Source organism: Lepisosteus oculatus, unplaced genomic scaffold, assembly GCF_040954835.1.
Source record: "Lepisosteus oculatus isolate fLepOcu1 unplaced genomic scaffold, fLepOcu1.hap2 HAP2_SCAFFOLD_106, whole genome shotgun sequence".
Classification (NCBI taxonomy): domain Eukaryota; kingdom Metazoa; phylum Chordata; class Actinopteri; order Semionotiformes; family Lepisosteidae; genus Lepisosteus; species Lepisosteus oculatus.
In genome coordinates, this window is record NW_027167657.1 from 248,653 (window position 1) to 262,351 (window position 13,699).

At 47.0% G+C, this 13,699-nt stretch overlaps 5 non-coding genes across 5 annotated transcripts; 3 read left to right on the plus strand and 2 right to left on the minus strand.

The window, feature by feature from the left end:
- Nucleotides 1-1,317: 1,317 nt before the first annotated feature.
- Nucleotides 1,318-1,399, plus strand: trnas-aga (transfer RNA serine (anticodon AGA)). Its single transcript has one exon. It is a non-coding gene; the product is annotated as a tRNA-Ser (tRNA).
- Nucleotides 1,400-7,584: 6,185 nt separating this feature from the next.
- On the minus strand, nt 7,585-7,657 carry trnam-cau (transfer RNA methionine (anticodon CAU)). Its single transcript has one exon. It is a non-coding gene; the product is annotated as a tRNA-Met (tRNA).
- A 2,268-nt stretch (nt 7,658-9,925) lies between these two features.
- Nucleotides 9,926-9,997, plus strand: trnae-uuc (transfer RNA glutamic acid (anticodon UUC)). Its single transcript has one exon. It is a non-coding gene; the product is annotated as a tRNA-Glu (tRNA).
- Nucleotides 9,998-10,447: 450 nt separating this feature from the next.
- trnav-cac (transfer RNA valine (anticodon CAC)) lies at nt 10,448-10,520 on the plus strand. Its single transcript has one exon. It is a non-coding gene; the product is annotated as a tRNA-Val (tRNA).
- Nucleotides 10,521-11,141: 621 nt separating this feature from the next.
- Nucleotides 11,142-11,214, minus strand: trnad-guc (transfer RNA aspartic acid (anticodon GUC)). Its single transcript has one exon. It is a non-coding gene; the product is annotated as a tRNA-Asp (tRNA).
- Nucleotides 11,215-13,699: the final 2,485 nt, after the last annotated feature.

Below are 13,699 nucleotides of genomic sequence, written 5' to 3' on the forward strand. Positions count from 1 at the left end.
TGATCAATTTAAGGTAGTGGTTCTTAGACCGTTCCTTAAGAAGTCAAATTTGGATCCACAAGTTCTTAACAACTACAGGCCTGTCTCAAAGGTCCCATTTCAATCTAAAAGTCTTGAAAGAATAGTTGTTGCCCAACATCAAATGGATTCAAATAATATACTTGAGAAATTTCAGTCTGGTTTCTGAAACTGCATTAACAAGAGTCGTAAATTATATTCTCTTAGCTACTGATGCGGGGAATGCAACAGTGCTAGGAATGCAAACTTTAGGTTGCGCTTCTTCATGCTGCATCATTGGCATGAGTGGAGCTTTTTAAACGTCTGTACTTACTGCGCCCCATAAGAAATCGTTTGTCCCTGTTCAAAAGAGATTGTGCGATGTCCTGCAGCGTTCGCAAAGCAAACCTTTGACAGTTTGAATAGAGGAATTTATTCTGCTTCCTGTGCGTGCAGTAGTTACAAACTTGAACGTCTTTACACGATCTCCTGCAGTTTTCAGTGGGCAGGCTTGGTCAGATGGCTTGGAAAAACGCACTGTTTCGGCTAGGGAAACATCATGAGCAGTGTCCTGCATGTTTTCTGTGTATAGCTGTCTTTTAACGCATTCAGAATTCATTCGAAATCATTGATTTCTCCAATTAACAAGGATCCCTTAAATGATGAGTCAAAGTAACATCTAATCGGATTAGTTTCCTTAGAGCTGGTTCAGAGTTTGCTCAAGAGTTTACCTTTCACAGATGAGCAAAGAAGGATGTTGGGGGTGCACGCTTCTAGGCACCTTACAGCTGTAGGGAGTGATTCGAGACGATTCGTGGCGTGTGCTCGTTCCCATATACCATACGCACCGGCGTGCAGTGCTAGGATGACGTACAATACCGCTTGGGCACGTAACGGCGTTATATGCAAGTGCGGGACGTGAGGGTTTTCGTTTGTTCGTTTTGTTTTGCTCTGCTTTGCTTTGTTTTGCTTTCCATCGCGTTGGTAAGAGCGTAAATAAAAAGGCGATTCCTGCGTCTACCACTAATGTAAGAGCTATTTCAAGTGCGACGTGGTGCGGCTTTTCAAATGCTTGTGGGCATTTCTCTGTTGTTGATTCTTTTTTTGTGTGTAACAAAGTGGCATTTTCATGTCCGGACGGGGAGACTTTATCATTCCGACATGAAGCCACCCTTAAGTCCTCTGAGGCGTGTCTGTCTGCAAGGCTTGTATTTTGGAAATGTTTTTTTGAAACGGAGAACGACTTTGAAATAGGCTTCCGCCGGCGCCTCGCGATCCATGTAAGATTGTAGCAAGAACGCAGCGGCAGCGGGGCTTGCTGTAGTCGTGGCCGAGTGGTTAAGGCGATGGACTAGAAATCCATTGGGGTCTCCCCGTGCAGGTTCGAATCCTGCCGATTACGTTGTTCGCCTCCAGTCGGTGTGTTCCGGCGCAAGCAAAGAAGCGCGCCTCTTTGCTGTTCCTGGTGGTCTTAAAACGCCCAATCGCTTGTACCCGCTGCCTTGGAAATAAATTCTTCAGCATCCGCGAATGGCATTTTGCAGCTGGAAGCATATGTCGACGCTTTTTGCACAGAGCACCAAAAAAGCGTCTTTTTTGAAGGCCCAGGCACTGAGCATTGGTGGTTCAGTGGTAGAATTCTTGCCTGCCACGCGGGAGGCTTGGGTTTGATTCCCGGCCAATGCAGTGGCTTTTGCAGCGAGCGGCTCCATCACTTGCATCCCCTTGCAACTCGCAACTGAAAACCCACTGAAGCTAAGCAGGTGTGAGCCAGGTCAGTACCCGCATGAGGGTAAGCTACAGGGAAAAACAAAGCTTCCAGCTGGAAGCGGTGTTAATGGTGCCGGCGGGGGGGCGCTCACCCTGAGGTCTGTGCGGGTCCCAATGTCCCAGCATAGTGACGGAGACGCTGTGTTGTAAAAGGGCGCTGTCTTTCGGATGAGATGTAAAACCGAGGTCATAGTGCTCTGTGGTCATTAAAAATGACCACCAAAACCTTTGACAAAAGCTCTTGGTAATTGATGGTCTTCAATAATGCTTCTCCTTTAGGTACATTTTAAATCAGCTGAAAAATGCTGTGAAATAGGGGGACACTTCAGGCCAGTGTAGGATTTGGGTTACAAGAACCATGAAACTGCACGAGAAAGCCCGTACACTGAATTACACGGCTTTCTATTCAAAGGAGGGCAAAAGAAATTCCCTGAGTTCGATTTTTTGCAGCACAGAGAGGACCACCGTCGTGAGGTCGGTTAGCTCAGTTGGTTAGAGCGTGGTGCTAATATGGCCAAGGTCACGGGTTTGATCCCCGTACGGGCCAGGTTCTTTTCTCCTCTCTTACCAAAGCTGTTAGGTTCCTTTCCGTGGTGAGATGGGTTGTCATGCAACGCTGCCACATAGTGCCGACAGACAAGAGTGTTGCGGGAGAAGAGAAAAGTGTTTGAAGATTTAAGAGTGTCTTAGGTGGATTCAAAATCAAGTGTCACAAATGCAAGTGGTTGGATTTCCAATGTTTAATATGGTAAAAATATGCAGAAGTTATCTGCCGGTCATGGCACAGTCTGCCATGCTTTTGTCAGATACTGTAAAGTGGTGTCGAACTGGAGCCTCACCATTTGCATATGTGAGGCTCCAGTTATACATCGAGTGTCACATTAAATGACAAAAATGAAGAGAGTTAAAGCAGCTGGAGAGGTTTTCTTACAACTTTTGAGCTGACACAGTTTTGGAAAATGTTTCCTTCACGCTGCACTGTACAACATAGGCAGCCAAGAGTCTCCAAAACAAAACAGAATTGACAGATAGGAGAAAATTCCCACTCGTCCTGAAGTTCCCAAAATCCAGCACTGAGCGTAAACAAAGTGTCTAAGTAGCGTGGGAATGCTAACCCTAACCCTAGCTGGAGTTTGAGCAATCCAGCACTGAGCGTAAAAAGATGAGTCAAAGTAACGTCTAATCGGATTCGTTTCCTTAGAGCTGGTTCAGAGTTTGCTCAAGAGTTTACCCAGTGGGCATTGATTCGTCGAATATACGTATATTCACGGCGAAAATACGGCAATACGTATATATACGTCGCCTCGACGTATAATCAACGTGGAATTGCAACCGTAAAATCGACGACATTAATAAACGCATATATAACGTCGAAAAAACATCTAACACAGTGCCTGAGGCTTTTTACTGTATGTATCGTGTGTGCCGCAACTAGGAGTATACGGCACTCTGCACAGTGTACGAAGTAAATTATTTTCGCAGTAATTAATTTACACGTGTATAATAAATATAGTAAATATAATAAATTAATTACTGCGAAAATAATTTTCTTCGTAAATCCTGCAATCCAGATGATTGGGGTATTGGTGCATGGCTACAGTCTGTGCTAGGAACATGGAGAGGGTCTCTGGTTCAATACATATTTGTGGGTCTGGTATTATTCGTTATGATCATATCGTTAATATCCTGTTTGAAAAACATGTGGACTAAAGCTGCTGCTTCTGTGCTAATTGTACGCCCTGAAGGGATCATGAAGGTCAAAAAATGATTTCATGGGAAAGGTTCTCTTATCTAGTGGCAGAACCTGATGGGTAGAACAATATAGCTTTAAGGGGGGTTACCCTTGGGAGTGATTCCCCTAGATGCAAATGATTATTGTGGTTTGTTTGTTCATAATAAGATGTTTTGCAGGAACGGAACAAAGAGAAATTTTACAACTTCAGCTAGAATTGTTCTACAAAACGTCACAGCTGAGGCAGGGGAACAATGTGTAGATTTTTCTAAGAGTTATTACCCAGTTGTTGACCAATCTGTTGACCAATGTTGACCAAAAAAGCCTAGGATTATGCTGGGCTCCAGCCCACAGGGATTTACCTGTGCTGTAAGAACTAATGAGTGAATAAGGAGACTGGATTCTGGTGAAAGACTTCAGGAAAAAGAAATGGTGTTCACTCAGGTGGAGGGGGCTGTACCAGGTGCTGCTGACCACTGCCACTGCTGTGAAGGTCACAGAAATGGTGCCCTGGATTCATGCTTCCCACTGTAAAAAGGTCACAAACAAACTGAGCAAAGTGCAGGAGTGATGTCTCCACAAGGACAGATGGGGATAACCTGCTTGGGACTGATGTGCTAAGCCTTTTTCCTTTTTATGTAGAAGCCTGTCACCACCCCAAAAGAGGAAGAAACTAAACACGAAGCGTCTTTGTATACAAACTGGCTGAATGAAACTGATAATGAGGGGGATATGAGTAATTTGTGGTATAAATTTATAAATCATACTGTAAAGTTAAAGAAATGTAATGCATCTTGTTATATATGTGCTTTAATGCCTCATTCTACAGCCTCACCCATGCGACTTTTTATGAAATGTACTCTTTTATTAATATCACGTTAGAAGGCTTAGACGCTATCAAACAAGAATTAAGGGGAGTTAGATTAATGGCACTTCAGAACAGGTTCGTGCTGGACCTTCAAAATGCAGCATCTGGAGGAGTCTATGCTTTAGTAGGAGACTCCTGTTGTACATATATTCCAGCTAATGACTATGATTACGGAAATCTTACGCTCGCTATTCAGCATTTGAAAGAACTAAAAGACAAGGTGAATAAAGAGAGAGGCATAAAAGATACACCGGCTTTTCTCTCCTGGTTAGAATCACTGTTTGAAAATGTTTTTCTTTTAAGTTACTAACACCGATTATAGGGGCTGTGATACTTGTCTTCCTGTTTTTATGTTGCTGTATGACATGTATTATTCCAATGCTTCGAAATATGGAAATATGGTACCTAGGAGGATAAACTGTTCATCCTTCCAGTCTGGAGAATTGGCAGCTGTCTGACGTCAGTTAGTGATCCTTAAAAAATTAATAGTTCCAGGACAGTGTGCATCACCAGAAAATCAATTTCAATGCATTAAAACTCTTGTTATCCTTCTGATCATTGAAGTGTCATTGCCCCAGCACTGTATACTCTTACTTTTGACGCCTGTCTGAAGTTGGATCCATTTCTAAGAATGGTGACTCACATATCCTCATGCTCAACTTTGGCTCAACCACACAAACTATGAAGTTAATCATCTGCTTTTGCTCCAAGATTTATGTTACTAGGCTCTCTCCTGGGGATCCTCGTGTTCTAACATTGCCCTTATTGTGGATGATCCATGACAGAATTCAGGGAATTCAGAATTCTGATACCTCAGCTCAGATTCTGACTGGGCAGACTGTCATTGCCTGGTGTGAATGTGTGCATATTGTATCTGTTTTTGTGCATGTTCTGTGGCCTGTTGTACAGTACATCACAAATGAAAGGGAAATGGAAAACTAAAATAAGACTCAAGTGTTTTATCTTTCATTAACAGTGTTTCATTAGTATCTGTGCTAGATCCTGTCATCCACTGCTTACCACGACAGGCTCTAGCACAGGATAGCAGCTAATACATTTAACAATCTCACTGCACAGTGTTGTATATTCAAGGGCTGATCTTCTGTACTTTTTCTTTCACTTTTCATTTCCTAGAAACTCAGTCCTGCCAGGAATAATCTGAGAACAAAATCAATCTGAGTCAACAAGGTCTTATTCAAGGTCATCAGCACTAACAACATTCTCTCTGGAGACAGGCGATAAGAAAATTGAAAGTGTGTATTGTTACATAACAGCAGAGACTATGAGTTATGCTATCATGAGAGTGGTGATGGATTTTTTTCATTGCTTAGTTTTGCAGGTTCTGTACATGTGAACATTCAAAGTGACTAAAGTAAAGGAGTTTTCCCTTTTTACCACATAATTCCCAAAGATCAACACTAATAGAAAGCCTAATCCCAGCCAAGATTCAATTACTGTCTCTCAGGCATCCCAGCAGTGGATTTCATGACTTCAGACAGCCATCTTTATCAGTGGAGAACTCAATGCTCTGAGGTTTACTGGCAGAGTCTCACACTGGGTAATATGTTGGTAAATAATGTCCTATGGAATTGTACTATTGATAAATTCTACTATGGAACTGCGATGTGTCCTGAAAAAATCTTCGATGATAGTGGTACAGTCCATCACACCCCACCTACAGCCTTTAAAAGAGAAAAAAAAAATTCTGATATTATGGTGGAATCTTTGTAGAAGGACAAAAGACGGAAAGAACGGGCAGTGTAACCATGGCAAAGAGAAGGGAAATATTGGAGAGAGCTTTTTTCATACACTTTTTATCATTGTTTTTCCAGCCCAACAATGATCAACAAATATGGGCAGGCGTCCTGTGCCAAATCCAATCTACCTTTCTTCCAAGCATACAGGAATGTCAGTGAATTAAATATTGACATATGAAAATACCTAAAAATATGCAATCACACATATGCAGTTTGAGCAAACATAAGACAATACCCAAGTACCACAAACTACCAGGCATCATTAGCAGTTCAGGTGGGGAGCTGTGTCAGCATGCGTAGGCTGCAAAGGAACAAGTAATAGGTCTATTCCATGCTTAAAAGAGAAGAAAGAAAACACAACATTTCAGCCGTGGAGCCCTCACACCTGAAGAAGGCTCCACGGCCGAAACGTTGTGTTTTCTTTCTTCTCTTTTCATCTAGTGTCATTAGCCAGTTCCTGTCAAAATAAAATAGAAATGGATAACATTCTAGAGAGAGTTTGAAATACCAAGGTACAATTTAAACCATATTTCTTCCACTACAACCGCATTATTTTGGAGAGATCGCTGAGCCTAACTGTTCTGGCATGCCCGTTAGCCTCCGTCCTGCTTCAGCAATGAATGCAACGGGGCACATTCTGAGGGAGATGCGGTCAATCAGGTTGCAGGAAAACCACGCTATGCTTTTTTTTTAGATCCTGAAAAGGACAGAGGGGCCATGTATATGTGTGCAGCTGGATATGTAATTGCAGGTGGCGTAGCAAATTCTGCTGAAGCCCCACTGCCTGGTGTGGACGGTAGCTGTGCATGTTGCAGTAGAATTGTGCATGTGAGATCAAGGGGGCATGTCATGTGTTTGAGCACTTCACTCCCTTCCGGAAGAGTCCCAAAAATTTGAAAGTTCTTTGGATGACCTGTGGACCGATCTTTCACGATGAAGAATTCCTTAAGAAGAATAGATCTCGGCCCACCATCCCAATGCCTCCATCTCAAAACAGCAACCTCCCACTGCCCTTAGTCTGCAAGGCAGTCCTTTCAAGTGCGATGATGACGCCGGGACCTTCGTTGCCTATTGTACGAGCTGAACTTTTGTGCTCATCAATTCAACGCTCTTTCCATCAACTCATTTTGTCTTTTGACGCTTCGTGTTTTGTGCTCCTTTGACTATCGGCATATCGGGTGACTGCAAACACTGAAGTTCTTGCTTACGGAGTGTGGAACAGTGTTTTCAAGTGATCGCTGTTCTGTCATGTTGACGCCGAGTGAATCTTTCTTTGGCAACATGGGCAGGCTGACAGCAAAAGTAATGGCAAATTTCTTGACTTATTTCTGAATGTGAATGTTCTTTAGAAAAGGGATGCGGCGTTGCTTCTCCCCCGTGTAAAGGTCACGCATTCCAGACGTGGTTATGAGCGAACAGTTGCCGCAAGTGTTTGAAAAGAGCAAGAGAGGAAGCAGCCCTGCCCCGTGTGAGGATCAAACTCAGGACCTTCAGATGATGAGACTGACGCGCTACCAACTACGCCAACGAGGCCAGCTGCAGTGCACAGCCGGAAAGTTTGCCTCATATGGATTTCAGTCGCCCGTTCCCTAATCTTTAGACGCCCTCTGCTGGATGTTGCATTTGCCTTTTGATCTCACCGATACTTTTTTGGTCTGTTTCTGTTGCGAGTCCGTTTTTCAGATCTCACCTAGCACAAGTCTCTCTGGCTGAAGTGGCCTCTCTGCTTCAGCATCGTGCCCTCACTCAGCCATTAAAAACGTCACTCGGACTTCTGACATGCTGACATGAAATGTCAAGAGAGAGTGGCGGAGACGCTTAAGGCAGAGAGAAGATGAAGAGGGGTGTGGCTGCGAAATGATTGACAGCTGCATGACGCTCTCCATGCAAGGTGTGACCACAGGCTAAAGGACACCTTTCGGCACATCAAGCTCTAAACACACACCTGGAGGATGTGGGAAATGATCCCGCTACCTCTCGCATGCAAAGCGAGCGCTGTACCATGCAACCTAACCCCCCTCACTGGGGCTCATGCCTCGGTGTCGCCTAGTGCCGCTTGTTCCCCTCTTACCGGGTGCAGTTCACTGCCCTTCGTCTGCAAGGCAGTCGTGTAATTGCGGCTTTCTTGACTTATTGATGAAGGTCTGACTGGACGAGCGAATGACGCCTCTCCCCCGTCCTCAAGCTCGCTGACAGAATAAAATGGAAAGCGCTGCCGTGGCTCATTGGTTTAGGGGTATGATTCTCGCTTAGGGTGTGGGAGGTCCCGGGTTCAACTCCCGGCTGAGCTCTTGTGTGCTCTTTTTGTCCTCGTCCACAAGACTGGGGACTGATATCCACATCACCTTGCAGCATCTGCTTATGGCAAACGATGGAATGTGACTAATGACTGAACGAGCCTGGTGAATACTCATCACGTGGCACAATGAGAGCGTGCAGTCAGCTGTCCAAGGCAGCAACCTCATTGCTCGTTCAAAAGAACACGTACTGAAAACTCATCACCACTATGTCGTAAATGAGCACCGCGATCGCTTGTTGTCATGCGTCCTTACTTGGGAAATGCAGAAGCAAAAACTGCCCTCTCTCAGCCACCGAAACGTGTGCGGCTCGCCTTGCACTCTCTGCGCCTCGCATATTTATGGAGCTGTCTGCTCTTCTTTCTGTTGAAGTACGCAAGTTACGGGGCGTACTGCAGACTATGATGTGCTCAATGACAGCTTTCAAGATTTGAAAACTATGAGCTTGATGGCTCAAGTCGAACGAATGTGGTTGTTAAGCAATTGATGATCATTTGTTCCTCTCTCCAGCGCCCCCTGCCTAAAATGACGCGTCCCTTTCTCAGCCCGAAACGCAAGCGAGACACCAGCAACAAACCCTACAGGTTTCCGTAGTGTAGTGGTTATCACGTTTGCCTAACATGCGAAAGGTCCCAGGTTCGAGACTGGGTGCAAACAGCCTCTTCTTGCACGCTCCTGCACTTCACAGAGGTCTTGAACCACCAGTCATTTGTTCCCAATGTATTTCCGGTGCCTTCATGCACTCTTGTACCAAACGCATGTTTTTTCTGTACCTGGAGCCGATCATTTGCAATTGGGCTGTCCCGACAGACCAAGACGAGCTCTATCGGCTCAAAAGCAGCGCAACACCTGCGAGAACAACAGAAAGATTAGTACCCAGTGGGGGCCTCTTAGTGAGCCCAAGATCTAATCAAGAATCGACTCCAGCAACAGGGCTGGGCGCATTGTTCCATACTCCGACCACTCTTGGTGTAAACAGGTCCCTCCTGGTCTCTGCATGAAATGCACTTTCCTGCGTTTGCTTTGGTGTAACTGGCTTCCCCTGCATGGGCGAATGTGAAGAAGATCCTTAGTAAGTCATTGAAGAAACCCGAGAAGAGGTCGGAGTGGCCTCTGTCGTTCATCAACGATCCAGTCAGGCAGTACTCCTCTGTAAAGCGCCGTTCGTTCACATCGATTGGCTTTTTTTTGCCTTCATTCATGCAAGTAGTAAAAGCAGACGCCCCTATTCTGCCCTGACCCGGATTTGAACCAGGGTTGTTGCGGCCACAACGCAAAGTACTGACCACTATACGATCACGGCGAGTTACCGATACACACGTGGCAGGGCGGAAAAGGCTGTGCTCTCTTCGTGTGACATAATTCGGAAAAGTCCTGACGTTGCATTTCAACTGAGCCCCAGTATACATCGACCCTTCGACACTCTGAGTGACAACTCTCTTGCGTGTTTTCTCATATTTATGTAGTTTGCTTGCATGATGCCCGGAACAGCAGGGTTGTGCACTCCCATATGGTCTAGCGGTTAGGATTCCTGGTTTTCACCCAGGTGGCCCGGGTTCGACTCCCGGTATGGGAACGTGTCAATTTTGCCTCCTGCTTTCCAAAAGATCAGCACTGTGTACGAAGGAGCCGCATTAAAACTACTCAACGTGCAAAACGTGCGAGTAGAGGGGGCGCTTGTTTCCAGCCGAAACTTCTCGCGTGTGAGACGAGCTGACCATCGCTGCAGGAGGTGGAAGGTCACTCTGGTAGACAGGGCTGACCTTCGGCAATAGGATTTATACTCTCCAAGATGATATTTGCACTTTCTGGAGAGGCGATTTTCTCTACTTCAGTAGCCCGATTTCGTCGATTGCGTGGAGAGGGCTGTAGAATGTGGCGCCGTCTTTCCTGCTCCGTCCATGACAGGCGTGCTGGTCTCTGGAGAGAGAGCACGGTCCATCAGTGCACCCCAATAAAGGCACTGGAAGCAGCTGAATCGCATTGGTGAAGCTCAGCGCTGGGCCGCTGGGCACATCTGACTACAGTTTCCGTAGTGTAGTGGTTATCACGTTTGCCTCACACGCGAAAGGTCCCCGGATCGAAACCGGGCGGAAACAGACCAGACTTCTTCTGTCGCCACGCACAAAAGGGGATTGGGGATTCGCCTAGCGCTGTGATCGAACAGACCCACTCACCTCTTAGTGTGGCGGGATCTGCACAGTGCATGTCGCAGCGCATCCTGCTTTCACTTCAATGCGCGTCCTGATGTACCCCGGTCTCCCGCGTGACAGGTGGGGACAGGTGACAGGTCCTATACTAACGAGGAAGACATCTCTCTCTCCGACCCCCGGCATCGTGTCCCGACCCACCGTGCTGGAAGCCGACTCGTGCTGTGATTCCTTTACGGAGCAGAAATGACAACCGAGGAGCCGAGAGATCATTTCAGCATTTCGCGTCTGAACGGAAAACACAAACGCCCAACTCGGAATGATTTGCCTTTGACGCTTATCAAAGCGTTCTTTGTGCATCGAACAGACCCACTCACCTCTTAGTGTGGCGGGATCTGCACAGTGCATGTCGCAGCGCTCCCTGCTTTCACTTCAATGTGCTTCCTGATGTCGAGTCGTGTGCCGTGCGGAGGCTCTGAAAGCGAGAGCAATGAAAAGGTGCACGACGCTGTGTTAGAAAACAGAGAAGTGAAAGGCAGTCCTTTGTCTAAGGAGGTAAAAGAAAAGCTACTCCCCGTCGGGGAATCGAACCCCCGGTCTCCCGCGTGACAGGCGGGGATACTTGCCACTATACTAACGAGGAAGACATCGCACGCTCCGACCCCCGGCATCGTGTCCCAACCCAGCGTGCTGGAAGGCGACGCGTGCTGTGATTCCTTTACGGAGCAGAAATGACAACCGAGGAGCCGAGAGATCATTTCAGCATTTCGCGTCTGAACGGAAAACACAAACGACCAACTCGGAATTACTTGCTTTGGACGCTTTTCAAAGCGTTCTTTGTGCACGACGACTGCGCTGCCTAGCAGATACAAATGGGTTGTACAACTTTGAAGTAGCAAATGGAAGAGGGCTAAGCCTCCTCTCTTTTAGCCCAGGTTCGATCTGTCTCCCAGAATCGCCAGGGCGCACGCACACACACACACACCCGTGCCGTTGAAGTGCTCTGCTTCATTTCTAAGGGCAACTCAACATTCACTCCTACCCCGAGTGCAGAAAAGACAGCGTCTGCAGCAACAGCAGCTCAGGTCTCTGCACAGGAGCTAAGCTGCCCCCATCTCCTCTGCTCTGCGGCTCCTACGGAGTGGAGTCCTGCCTGGAGCCGTGTTTGCAGGCGGCGGCTCCCCGCACCCTGTCTGTGCGTCGTGTCCAAGAGCTCCTGGGAGGAAGAGAGAGCCCTCCCACTCGGGGGCTTTTCCACGGTCTGTGTGAGGAGGGGCGGGTGTGTCCAGCAGCTTATCGAGCGGAAGCCTGGGGCGGCGGAGAGCTGTGATCGTACAGACCTTGAGGTGTCACCTCTTTGTCTGCTTTCCCGCCCCCCCTCCGCCCAAGCTCTGCTCCAAAGTAGCCCGGCAACCCCTCACACCTGCACGTGTCACAACCTAAGGTGTGGTCATGAGACACCCATGGGGTGTTGTTCTGTTCTTGCTAATTGTTTCCTGCCCGTCGCAGGCAGGAGTCCATGCGAGGAAGATGCCCTGGACAGAGCTCAGAGGGCACACCTGGGTGGCTTTCCTTCTGAGTGACGTTCCTGCAACACTCTCCCGCTACTCTTGGTGCGCTCATGCCGCAACACAGGAAGGCTGGAGCAGGTGGCTGCGGGCTCTATGCACCGCCGAAATAGCTCAGCTGGGAGAGCGTTAGACTGAAGATCTAAAGATCCCGGGTTTCGGTATTTTGTTTCATCGCGCCCTTTGTTCCTCTCTCCAGCGCCCCCTGCCTAAAGTGACGCGTCCCTTTCTCAGCCCGAAACGCAAGCGAGACACCAGCAGCAGGATGACGTAAATTCCTGCTTCGACACGTAACGGCATTATAATCACGTGCAGGAGCTGAGGGCTTTAGTTTTGTTTCGTTTTCCATGGCGTTCGTAAGCGCGCAAATCAAAGGCAAGTCCTGCGTCTAACACGAACGTAAATGCTTTTGAAAGTGTAGTGTGGTGCAGCTTGTAAAATCCTTGTCCACATTTGTGGTTTGTTGATGTTTGTTCTGTCTGCCAAAGTTGCATTTTGACATCCGGACGGGGGGACTTTATCATTTGAACGTGAAGCCAGCCTTAAACCCTCTGAGGCGTGTCTGTCTGCCGGCACGTATCTTGTGAAAGGTATTTTTCTTTAACGGAGAGCAACTTTAAAAAGGTTTCCGCAGCCACCTCGCAGTCCGTGTTTGATTATAGGAGGAATGCGGCGGCGATGGGCTCGCTTTTGTCGTGGCCGAGTGGTTAAGGCGATGGGCTCGAAATGCGTTAGGGCTTCCCCGCGCAGGTTCGAAACCTGCCGACTCCGGCGTTTGCCGCACGTCGCTTTGTGCCTGTGCGGCAGAGGCGAAGTGCCGCTTCTCCTTTCCTGGTACTATAACAACGCGAAATCGCTTGGACCCGCTGCCATGGACATCAATTCTTCAGATAACCACACACTTTGCCTTCGCACCTCTGGTGCTCTGCTTATGCCTTTGAAAACCTAATGAATAAAGCTGAAAGAACCGACACGATATGTAGGTGCTCCTAAAGCACGCAGTAAAGAACTGTTAACAGCAAGGGTTTCAGTGGGTTAACTGAGGAGAAGGCGTGATCGCTAATTGTTGACTTTTTATTTGGTGTTAGAAACACTCTTACTGTGCATGACGTGCAACAAATGTAGCCACAGAAATTGCAGCACGCTTTCATGTATGCTATTGCAGACACCAACGTTGCCTAGATAGAAAACCGAAATAGCCGTGGGTTTGCTTGCTGGTCTGAAGGATCTCTCTTCGAATCTCTATCATTTGTCAATGGAAGTAAAAGGCGCTGCAATCTCATACGTTCAGAATCAAACCCGCAGCTGTTGTTCGACTTTATTTCTTGACTAATTACAACTGAGTGTCGCATGGGCAGTTACGTAAACTTGTCTGGTATATTTGAACACAAATGCCGTTCTTCAATTAAAACTAACAGTACATTGTCAGGGACATTCAGTTCTATACAAACAAGAGACAGACAAGAGAATATTTCTACCGTTCATGTGGACTACGTGTTGACTTACTGATCGGAATAATTGAAAAGTTCGGGTTCATAGCCGATGCAGTGCGTGCTAATT